This window comes from Saccopteryx bilineata, chromosome 3, assembly GCF_036850765.1.
Source record: "Saccopteryx bilineata isolate mSacBil1 chromosome 3, mSacBil1_pri_phased_curated, whole genome shotgun sequence".
Lineage (NCBI taxonomy): Eukaryota > Metazoa > Chordata > Mammalia > Chiroptera > Emballonuridae > Saccopteryx > Saccopteryx bilineata.
Genome location: NC_089492.1, coordinates 146,479,631 through 146,491,374, shown reverse-complemented (window position 1 = coordinate 146,491,374; position 11,744 = coordinate 146,479,631). Strand labels below are relative to the sequence as shown.

General features: G+C 43.4%; 1 pseudogene; it reads left to right on the top strand.

Moving 5' to 3' along the window:
* The first annotated feature begins 6,985 nt into the window (after positions 1–6,985).
* LOC136330600 (translocation protein SEC63 homolog) lies at positions 6,986–10,764 on the top strand (annotated as a pseudogene).
* The last annotated feature ends 980 nt before the right edge of the window (positions 10,765–11,744 follow it).

Here is an 11,744-nt window from a genome sequence, read left to right as displayed (position 1 = left end):
CTGCTGGAGGTAAGGCCAACAAGATTAGTGGCACACAAGGGATGTCCCTTAGACTGCTTCCCCAACTTTACTGTGCACACAAATCTTCTGGGGATATTGCTTAAATGCATATTGTGACTCAGTAGGTCTGGGGTAACAGTCGAGATTCTGCATTTCTGCAAACTTTCAGATACTGCTGGTTCGAGGTTCTGCAGGTCACATTTTGAACCCCAAAGCATTACACTGTAATATAAATGCTTCTCAACCTCAACCCTCTGCCTCTCCTTCTGTCTCTCCAAAAGCCCAGACTTGGTGTCCAAGCTTTAAGCACACAAAGCACAAGGGCAGGGAAGGAAGTAAAGATCCCCTTCCATCTAGAACCCAGAAGACAAATGGCACTTATTTCCTCATCAGGTTATCTGGATGGATTTGTTTTTAAGCGAATATAGATGTCAGTGAGGCATAGAAAAGAATCATGAGGCTATGAGAAGCAGCTATACCAAGCAGGAGTTGACAGAGGTCTTTAAAGATTAGAATGCAAGCAGCCAGAAGAGACTGTTCAGAGATCAACTCAGTTGACTCAGGAAGCCAACTTGATGTTAGCAGGAGAGTGAGAGAAAGAATTAGGGTGACTTGAGAGCTTTGAACGGATGTGCCTAGAATGATGGGGTCACTATTAACTGAGGGGGGCAAAATATGCAGTCACTTATAGAGGAACATGAGTTCAGTTTTAGGAACACCAAGTTTTAGGAGCTATATCATTATATCTAGGAGAAATCCTAGATCAGAACAAAATGATGAAATAAATACTAAATGGATAACAAATGAATATGAATGCAAAACACAAAGTGTTTAGAAATAAGAATGAAAGGACACATGTTCACGGAGTGAAAAATCTGAAATAATAGCAGGGAGCTGTTTTAGCAGGGTAGGGGCACTGCTACTAAGAGGTTCTGGATGAACTAAAACCCTTTGCTCATAAGCAGGTATGTAGTAGCATTTTCTTCTATAAAAAACTGGGAAATCTTTCAGAAAATTTTTGAAGCTTCCAGGAAAGTCAGTCCAGGCCCTGCCATATCAGTCAGTCCAGGCCCTGCTCCTATATCAGGATCTGAGATGCTGGAGTTAACTCGTCTGGTAATTTTCATGAGCACTGCTTGTACACAGAATAGTCTTTTGTGTTCCTTTTTAACGTCAAATGAATGTTCCAAAAGTGGAGGGGGAAATGCCTGTGCTTCTTATGGAGCGAAAAACATGGTATTTTGGAATATAAATTTATTTTCTAATTTTTCAGGAAAAAAAATATAAAACAACTTCATAGAGCTTTTGGATCTTCCTTCAATTCTCATTAGTGTTTATACATGTGATGTGTATGCTCCTTGTGGGATTGGCTGTGAATCATTGGTATGTAAATTGTTTAATGGCCACCCATCCCTTTGCAATGTGACCTAGATGTTCCCCTCATCAAAAGATAGAGTCTATTACCTCTCCTCTTGAATCTCATTTGGCCTTGTGACTGGCTTTGACCAAGAGTTTGCAGTATTGGCTCTTGCCCTCTTGCAATGTTGCCACTAAAATGTGAAGAAGCTTGACTTAGCCTCCTTCCTATGAGAGACCATGTACAAAGAGAAAGGTCCAACCTGACCAGGCAGTGGCTCAGTGGATAGAGCGTCGGACTGGGATGCGGAGGGCCCAGGTTCGAGACCCTGAGGTCACCAGCTTGAGCGCTGGCTCGTCTGGTTTGAGCAAAAGCTCATCAGCTTCTCCTGACTAGGCAGTGGCGCAGTGGATGGAGTGTCGGACTGGGATACGGAGGACCCAGGTTTGAGACCCCGAGGTCACCAGCTTAAGCGTGGGCTAATCTGGTTTGAGCGAGGCTCACCAGCTTGAGCCCAGGGTCGCTGGCTTGAGCAAGGGGTTACTTGGTCTGCTGTAGCCCCACAGTCAGGGCATGTATGAGAAAGCAATCAATGAACAACTAAGGTGTCACAATGAAAAACTGATGATTGATGCTTCTCATATCTCTCTCCCTTCCTGTCTGTCTGTCCCTGTCTATCCCTCTCTCTGACTCTCTTTCTGTCTCTGTAAAAAGATAAAAATTAAAAAAAAATAAGATTAAAAAAAAAAAAGCTCACCAGCTTGGACCCAAGGTTGCTGGCTTGAGCAAGGGGTTACTCGGTCTGCTGAAGGCCCACTCTAAAGGCACATATGAGAAAGCAATCAATGAACAACTAAGGTGTCAAAACAAAAAACTGATGATTGATGCTTCTTAGCTCTCTCTGTTCCTGTCTGTCTGTCCCTATCTATCCCTCTCTCTGACTCTCGCTCTGTCTCTGTAAAAAAAAAAGAGAGAGAGAGAGAGAGAGAAAGGTCCACCCTTCAGCCAGCACCAAACTCCAGACATATGGACGAAGCCATCTGAGACCATCCAGCCCCAAACTGCTGGAAAGTTATAGTTACATTAGTGATCCCAGGCCAGGGCACCTAACACACCAGGCAGCTGAACCCAGCCCAAATTGCTAACCCACAGAATTTTAAGCAAATGAATGATGAATGTTTTAAACCATTAAGTTTTAGATTGTTTGCATGCAATAATAGTTAACTGATATATTTGGGTACATGATATTTGCAATTTGGAATTATCATTATTTTGGATATAATTTTTATGCATTTTGACAAGTGGCAAGATAAAAAAAAATTTTAAGTGGGAGGAGGGGAGATAGAGAAATAGACTTCCACATGTGCCCTGACTGGGATCCAACTGGCAGTCTAGGGCCAATGCTCGAATCAGCTGAGCTATTCGCAGTGCCCAGGGCCAACATTCAAAACAATGAAGCCACTGTTTGTGTGAGAGAAAGAGACAGAGAAGGGGGAGAGAGAGGGAAGAGAAGCAGATGGTCATTTCTCCTGTGTGCCATGACCAGGGATCAAACCTGGGATGTCCGCATGCCAGGCAAATGCTCTATCTATTGAACCAGCTGGCCAACGCCTCAAGATAATTTAAATGTTTTTATTTTTATTTTTATTTTTTTATTTATTCATTTTCGAGAGGAGAGGGAGAGACAGAGAGAGAGAAGGGGGGGAGGAGCTGGAAGCATCAACTCCCATATGTGCCTTGACCAGGCAAGCCCGGGATTTCAAACCGGCGACCTCAGCATTTCTAGGTCGACGCTTTATCCACTGCACCACCACAGGTCAGGCGGCCTCAAGATAATTTAAAATGACTATATGCAGTTATATTTTATTACTTTGCCATAGTTTATTTAAACTTTCATTATTGGTTTGTATACAGATTTTCATTTTATAGATAATAGTATTTTAAACATTTTTGTACAACTGATTTCTAAATTTTTTTCATTATTTTATTTTAATTTTTCACATTTTTATCAAGAAAGAAACAGAGATAGAGACAGAGAGAGGGACAGACAGAGACAGACAGACAGAAAAGGAGAGAGATGAGAAGCATCAACTCATATTTGCATCACCTTAATTGTCCATTGATTGCTTTCTCACATGTGCTTTGACCAGGGCCTCCAGCTAAGCCAGTGACTCCTTGCTCAAGACAGTAACATTGGGCTCAAGCCAGTGACCTTGGGCTCAAGCCAGTGACTTCTGGGCTCAAGCCAGCGACCATGGGGTCATATCTATGATTCCACACTCAAGCCGGCAACCCCGTGCTCAAACTGGTGAGCCTTCACTCAAGCTAGATGAGCCTGTGCTTCAGTTGGTGACCTCAGGGTTTCGAAACTGGGTTCTCAGCATCCCAGATCAACACTCTATACACTGTGCCACCACCTTGTCAGGCTTTCTGTTATTTTTTTAGGAAATTATCTTATTAAAAGTAAAATCAGGCCCTGGCTGATTGGCTCAGTGGATAGGGCATCGTCCTGGTGTATAGATGTCCCAGGTTTGATCTCTGGTCAGGGTGCACATGAGAAGCAACCATCTCCTTCTCTTTCCCTCCCTCTCTCTCTTCTCTCTCTCTCCCTCTCTTATAGCCAGTGGCTCGATTGGTTTGAGCATTAGCCCTGGGTGCTGAGGATAACTTGGTTAATTCAAGCATCAGACCCAGACAGGGGTTGCGAGTGGATCCTGGTCGGGGCACATGCAGGAGTCTCTTTCTCTATCTCCCCTCCTCTCAGTTTTGTCTAATTTTGAATTTTTTTTATAAACAGAATTACTATACAGATTGTACTCTTGTGTGTCGGCCTTCTTTTGCTCATCATTGTATCTAAGAAAGTTATCCATATTCATTCTTTTATTATTATTATTGATTGGTTTTAGAGACAGACAGGGACACTGGTCTGTTCCTGTATGTGCCCTGACTGGGGATAGAACCAGCAACCTCTGTGTTCCAGACAGTTCCAGATGGTGCTCTAACCGAGCAAGCTATCCAGTCAGGGGGAAAGTCATTCATATTCTTGTTGTGTTTGGCAGTGGCTCATTCTTTTTTATTGATAAATATTATTTCATTAAATGAGTATACCACAATTTACTTTTTTAAAAAAAGATTTTATTTATTGATTTTAGAGAAAGAGAGGGAGGAAGTGAGATCATAGTTGCTTCACTTTAGTTGTTCATTGATTGCTTTTCATATGTGCCTTGACTGAGCAAGCCCAGGGTTTCAAACCAGAGACCTCAGCATTTCAGGTGAACACTCTATCCACTGCACCACCACAGGTCAGGCAAGTATATCACAATTTCTTTATCAATTTTTCTTTTTTTTTTTATTAATTTGAGAGAGAGAGAGAAAGAAGCATTGATATATTATTTCATTTATTTATCTATTCATTCATTGATTCTTGTATGTGCCATGACCAGGGATTGAACTTACAACATTGGCATATTGGGACAACACTCTAACCAGCTGAGCTACCTAGTCAAGGCATGATGATTTTTATTTTCTATTGGGGTTTAGTCTTCCAGTCTCAAAGGATGAGATGGTACTCTTTCTACTAATAGAAGGCCAATACTTCTTTTATTACACATAATGACCATTTCCTTCTCCCAAATCCAGAGTCCATTCCATAAATTATTGCCTCCCTGCAATGCTTGTTCAATGTCTTGCCTTCCATAGCCTGTAAACAGCTCAAATATCTGTCAATTTACAAAAAAATACCACCCTGGCCTATTGACTCAGTGGTATAGCATCGGCCTTGTGTGTGGATGTCCCAGGTTCAATTCTCAGTCACAGCACACAGGAGAAATGACTGTCACTTCTCCACGCCTCCCTCTCCCCTTTCTCTCTCCCTTTCTCTCTCTCTCAAAACAATAAATTAAAAAAAATTTTTTTCTTCTTTCCCTGTACTTTTCCTAAGTTAGAAGCAGGGAGGCAGTCAGATAGACTCTCACCTGTGCCTGACTGGGATCCACCCGGCATGACCACCAAACGGCAATGCTCTGCCCATCTGGGATGTTGCTCTGTTGTGGCTGGAGCCATTCTAGCACCTGAAGCAGAGGCCACAGAGCCATCCTCAGTGCCCGGGCCAACTTTGCTCCAATGGAGCTTTGGCTTCGAGAGGGGAAGAGAGAGATAGAGAGGAAAGAGAGGGGTAAGGGTGGAGAAGCAAATGGGCGCTTCTCCTGTGTGCCTTGACCGGGAATCAAACACGGGACTTCCACATGCCAGGCCAACACTCTACCGCTGAGTGAACTGGCCAGGGCCAAAAAAAATTTTTAAGAAAATGAAAATCATTAATTTGAGGAACACCACCCTACTTCTTGGTGTGATTTGCCCCAGAAATTTTGATCAGTCTGTAGGTAGAATGTTGGATTTGTTCACTGTTGATCACTGAGATAATTTCTAGTTTTTCAATATACTAAATAATGGCAAAAGTCACTTATTATTAGTTCCTATTTTCTTATAAATATACAATATTACTAATATATTTGAATGCCTGATATACTTTCTCTCCTCTCCTCCTTTGAGATAACCTCTGTCCTGAAGTGGCATGATATTTCCACATAGCTAATATTGTATTTTCACTAAGTATTTAGTATCTACAATTAATTGACAACATTGTTTTATGTTCAAAGACTTTTTTTTTAATAGAGACAGAGAGTCAGAGAGAGGGACAGAGACAAGAAGGGAGAGAGATGAGAAGCATCAGTTCTTCGTTGTGGCATCTTAGTTGTTCATTGATTGCTTGTTCATTGATTGCTTTCTCATATGTGCCTTGACAGGGGCGGAGGGCTACAGTAGAGCAAGTGACCCCTTGCTCAAGTCAGCAACCTTGGGCTCAAGCCAGCGACCTTGGGCTTCAAGCCAGTGACCTTTGGGCTCAAGCCAGTGACTATGGTGTCATGTCAGTGATCCCAAGCTCAAGCCAGCGACCCCACACTCAAGCTGGTGACCTCAAGGTTTCAAATCTGAGACCTCAGCATCCCAGGTCAATACTCTATCCACTGCACCACCAGTCCCTTTTATTCTTTCTGCTTCAGTTTCTTCATCTGTAAAGTGGGGTGAATTGTAGTACCTACATGTTGGAATTAAAGGGAATAATATGCACTGATTATATAAGGTGCTCAAAGCTAGAGTTCCAGTCAAGATGGTGGAGTAGGTAAACACTGCACTGGACTTCTCCCACAACCACATCAAAATTATAACTAAACTACAAAATAACCATCATTGAGAACTGCCCCAAGTCTAACTGAACAGAAGACCTATAACTAAGGATATACAGAAAAAGTCAAGTGGAGATTGGTAGGAGGAACAGAGACACTGAATTGAGTTCATTCCACACTCATGTGTGGTAGTTAAAAATCAGGAGGCAGGCCCTGGCTAGGTAGCTCCACTGGACAGAGTGTCATCTCAATACATCAAGGTTGCCAGTTTGATCCCTGATCAAGACACATACAAGAACCTACCCATGAATGTATAAAAAAGTAGAACAGAGGGGCGAGGAGGAGAGGCGGCATTGGCATCCGATCTACGCCATACCGGGACGGGGGCACCGGGAGTCAGAGCGCTGAGAGGGGTTGCGGGGCGCCGGTGAGGAGAGGGAGGTAAAGGAGGGTGTGCCATGGCGGGGCAGCAGTTTCAGTACAATGACAGTGGGAACACCTTCTCTTACTTCCTCACCTCCTTCGTGGGGCTCATCATGATCCCAGCCACATACTAGCTCTGGCCCCGAGACCAGACTGCTGAGCAAATTCGATTAAAGAATATCAGAAAAGTATATGGAAGATGTATGTGATATCGTTTACGGTTATTAAAACCCCAGCCAAATATTATCCCTACAGTAAAGAAAATAGTTCTGCTTGCAGGATGGGCATTATTCTTATTCCTTGCATACAAAGTTTCCAAAACAGACAGAGAATATCAAGAATATAATCCTTATGAAGTATTAAATTTGGATCCTGGGGCAACATGGTAGCAGAAATTAAGAAACAATATCATCTGCTGTCACTTAAATATCATCCAGATAAAGGAGGTGATGAAGTTATGTTCATGAGGATAGCAAAAGCTTATGCTGCTTTAACAGATGAAGAATCCCAGAAAAATTGGGAAGAATTTGGAAATCCAGATGGATCTCAAGCCACAAGTTTTGGAATTGCTCTGCCAGCTTGGATAGTTGACCAGAAAAAATCAATTTTGGTTTTATTTGTATATGGATTAGCATTCATGGTTATCCTTCCAGTTGTTGTGGGGTCTTGGTGATATCGCTCAATACTCTATAGTGGAGACCAGATTCTAATACGTACAACACAGATTTATACTTATTTTGTTTATAAAACTCAAAATATGGATATGAAACGTCTTATTATGGTTTTGACTGGAGCCTCTGAATTTTTTTTAAACAGAAACAGAGAGAGAGTCAGAGAGAGGGATAGACAGAGACAGACAGGAATGGAGAGATGAGAAGCATCAATCATTAGTTTTTCGTTGTGCATTTGCGACACCTTAGTTGTTCATTGATTGCTTTCTTATATGTGCCTTGACCGCGGGCCTTCAGCAGACCAAATAACCCCTTGCTTGAGCCAGCGACCTTGGGTCCAAGCTGGTGAGCTTTTGCTCAAACCAGATGAGCCCGCGCTCAACCTGAAGATCTCGGGGTCTCGGACCTGGGTCCTTCCGCATCCCAGTCCAACGCTCTATCCACTGCACCACCGCCTGGTCAGGCAAGGAGCCTCTGAATTTGATCCTCAGTATAATAAAGATGCCACAAGCAGACCAACAGATAATATTCTAATACCTCAGTTAATCAGAGAAATTGGCAGCATTAATTTAAAGAAGAATGAACCTCCACTTACCTGTCCATACAGCCTCAAGGCCAGAGTTCTTTTACTGTCTCATCTTGCTAGAATGAAAATTCCTGAGACCCTTGAAGAAGATCAGCAATTTATGCTGAAAAAATGCTCTGCCCTACTTCAAGAAATGGTTAATGTAAACTGCCAACTAATAATAATGGCACGGAGCCGTGAAGAAAGGGAGTTTCGTGCTCCAACTTTGGCATCCCTAGAAAACTGCATGAAGCTTTCTCAGGTGGCTGTGCAGGGCCTTCAGCAGTTTAAGTCGCCCCTTCTGCAGCTCCCTCACATCGAAGAGGACAATCTTAGAAGGGTTTCTAATCATAAAAAGTACAAAATAAAAACTATCCAGGATTTGGTGAGTTTAAAAGAAGCAGATCATCACAATCTACTACACTTCCTTGAAGATGAAAAATATGAAGAGGTTATAGCCATCCTGCGGAGTTTTCCATATGTGACTATGGACATAAAATCACAGGTATTGGATGATGAAGACAGCAACAACATCACAGTAGGATCCCTAGTTACAGTGCTGGTTAAATTGACAAGCAAACAATGACAGAAGTGTTTGAAAAGGAGCAGTCCATCTGTGCTGCAGAGGAACAGCCGGCGGAAGATGTGCCGGACGATACTAACAAGAACAGGACGGGCCCTGGCTGGTTGGCTCAGCGGTAGAGCGTCGGCCTGGTGTGCGGGGGACCCGGGTTCCATTCCCGGCCAGGGCACACAGGAGAAGCGCCCATTTGCTTCTCCACCCCCCCCCCCTCCTTCCTCTCTGTCTCTCTCTTCCCCTCCCGCAGCCAAGGCTCCATTGGAGCAAAGATGGCCCGGGCGCTGGGGATGGCTCCTTGGCCTCTGCCCCAGGTGCTACAGTGGCTCTGGTCAGGACAGAGCGACGCCCCGGAGGGGCAGAGCATCGCCCCCTGGTGGGCAGAGCGTCACCCCCTGGTGGGCGTGCCGGGCAGATCCCGGTCGGGCGCATGTGGGAGTCTGTCTGACTGTCTCCCCGTTTCCAGCTTCAGAAAAATACAAAAAAAAAAAAAAAAAAAAAAAAAAAAAAAGAACAGGACGAAAGGAGGATGGCAACAGAAGAGTAAAGGACCCAAGAAAACCACTAAATCAAAAAAAAAAGAAAACTGTAAAAAAGAAACCTATACCTGTGCCATTATCACAGTCAAAGCAACAGAAACAAAAGCAAGCAAATGGAGTCATTGGGAGTGAAGCTGCAGTAAAGGAAGACGAAGAAGTTTCTGACAAAGGCAGTGATTCTGAAGAAGAAACGAATAGAGACTCCCAGAGTGAGAAAGAAGATGGTAGTGACAAAGACTTTGATAGAGAGCAAGATGAAAAGCAGAACAAAGATGATGAAGCAGAATGGCAAGAATTGCAACAAAGTATACCGAGAAAGGAGAGAGCTCTGCTGGAAACCAAATCAAAGATAACCATCCTGTTTATAGTCTTTACTTTCCCGAGGAAAAGCAAGAATGGTGGTGGCTTTATATTGTGGATAGGAAGGAGCAGACATTAATATCTATGCCTTATCATGTGTGTACACTAAAAGGTACAGAGGAGGTAGAACTGAAGTTTCCTGCACCGGGCAGCCTGGAAATGATCAGTATACAGTGTTTTTGAGATCAGACTCTTATATGGGTTTGGATTAAATAAAACCTTTGAAGTTGGAAGTTCACGAGGCCTGTGCCAGAAAATCACCCGCAGTGGGACACCACAGTAGAAGGGGACGAGGACCAGGAGGACAGCGAGGGCTTTGAAGACAGCTTTGCGGAAGAGAAGGGAGAAGAGGAAGATGATGACTAATCAGGACTACAAATAGACCATAATATTTGCACATATTTGCAAATTTTTGCTGTTTTGGAAGTGTATAATAAACCAGAAATGGTGCGGAACTGATGTTGAGGGAGGTTATTAGTTCTTTCCTAGAAATGGGTGCGTAATATAACTTAGGCAGTGCTGGTGCCTTGGTGAAGTCTAAAAAGATGCTTAAGGCTTGTTAAAGCCTTTCAAGTGTGGGATGGTGTATTTATTTCATTTGCAAATGATAATAAACTCTTTGTTATAACTGTTCAGAAGTGTGAGCTATGTATTATCTGATCAACTTATGGTCCCAGTAAAAAAAAAAAGTACATGAAAAACAATTTATAAGTGAGCAACTTATTTGTTCAGCTTTAGTTTTAGCAAACATTAAAGTATGATAAACATCACAACTATGTTTTAAGTAACATCTTCTCAAGTTTTAATCCTTGATAAACTATCATTCATTTATTGACATTTTGCAGTGATACAAGATTATAACATCTCCATTTACAGCTTTAAACTTTTTATTTTTACCTATCATGGTCATAAAGTTGGCATTCTCTCACATTCCATATAATATAGAGGGCTACATTTTGGGATTTTCCTTTCCTCTTTTCACAGAGTTAATCAGACATTATAAAAATGGCTTTTAATGGCTTAAAACATTTTTAAGCCTCTATTTGAGCAGATCAGTGCAGGATCTAATTCTTTTTATAAGCTATAGATCTGCCCTGGCCGGTTGGCTCAGTGGTAGATCATCGGCCTGGCATGTGGAAGTCCCGGGTTCGATTCCCGGCCAGGGCACACAGGAGAAGCACCCATCTGCATCTCCACCCCTCCCCCTCTCCTTCCTCTCTGTCTCTCTCTTCCCCTCCCGCAGCCAAGGCTCCATTGGAGCAAAAGATGGCCGGGGTGCTGGGGATGGCTCCATGGCCTCTGCCTCAGGCGCTAGAGTGGCTCTGGTCGCAACAGAGCAACGCCCTGGATGGGCAGAGCGTCGCCCCTGGTGGGCGTGCTGGGTGGATCCCAGTCGGCTGCAAGCAGGAGTCTGTCTGACTGCCTCCCCGTTTCCAGCTTCAGGGAAAAAAAAAAAAGTAGATCTGAAAATGATTGTGGGACCATATGTTTTCTGATCTTGGTGACTTATGTTATTAAACCTTTTTTTAAAAAGGTTCACTATAAAAGCTGAAATGCATTCTTAGCTTTTAATCTACTTCATTTTGGACTCCTGTCAATAAAATAGAAGTTTAAAAAAAATAAAAAAAATAAAAATAAAAAAAAATTTAAAAAAGTAGAACAACAAATTGATGTTTATCTCTCTCTCTCTCTCTCTCTCTCTCTCTCATCAAATCAATTTAAAAATCAGGAGGGATATCTTGGCCCTGGCTGGTTGGCTCAGTGGTAGAGCGTCGGCCTGGTGTGCGGGGGACCCGGGTTCGATTCCCGGCCAGGGCACATAGGAGAAGCGCCCATTTGCTTCTCCACCCCCCCTTCCTTCCTCTCTGTCTCTCTCTTCCCTTCCCGCAGCCAAGGCTCCATTGGAGCAAAGATGGCCTGGGCGCTGGGGATGGCTCCTTGGCCTCTACCCCAGGCGCTAGAGTGGCTCTGGTCACAACGGAGCGATGCCCTGGAGGGGCAGAGCATCGCCCCTTGGTGGGCAGAGCATCACCCCTGGTGGGCGTGCCGGGTGGATCCTGGTCGGG